The following is a 383-nucleotide window of genomic DNA, read 5'->3' as shown; positions in this document are numbered from 1 at the left end:
ATTCTGCCTCTGTCTTTAAAAAAAAAAAAAAGATGGTTTGTGGCTCAGTCCTCCGCAAGGCTGGCAATAAAAGAAAAAAAATCAAACCATCAGCATCGGGATGAAAGTACCGTTTCCAAAAAGGCTTGGACTGAGGGCATGGAGAAAAGGGGAAATTTGGTTCTTCGGTAGAATTCGTTTATCTAATTTCTCCACTTGTAATACACCTTCCCTTCTGGAAATGAGCCTGCGGGGACTGGGTGGTGTTTGGAACCTATTAAAGCCTACGCCAGTAGGAAATATTTTGCAGTTACATCTGGTTTTGTATTCGCGACACACTCTCAAAAGTATAAAAAACACGCCGATTTAAATAGCTAGTAATAGGCATCAATGGTGGGCGGGGG

This window comes from Mesitornis unicolor, unplaced genomic scaffold (genome assembly GCF_000695765.1).
Source record: "Mesitornis unicolor isolate BGI_N332 unplaced genomic scaffold, ASM69576v1 scaffold24251, whole genome shotgun sequence".
In the NCBI taxonomy this organism is placed as follows: domain Eukaryota; kingdom Metazoa; phylum Chordata; class Aves; order Mesitornithiformes; family Mesitornithidae; genus Mesitornis; species Mesitornis unicolor.
This window is presented reverse-complemented; position numbering follows the sequence as displayed.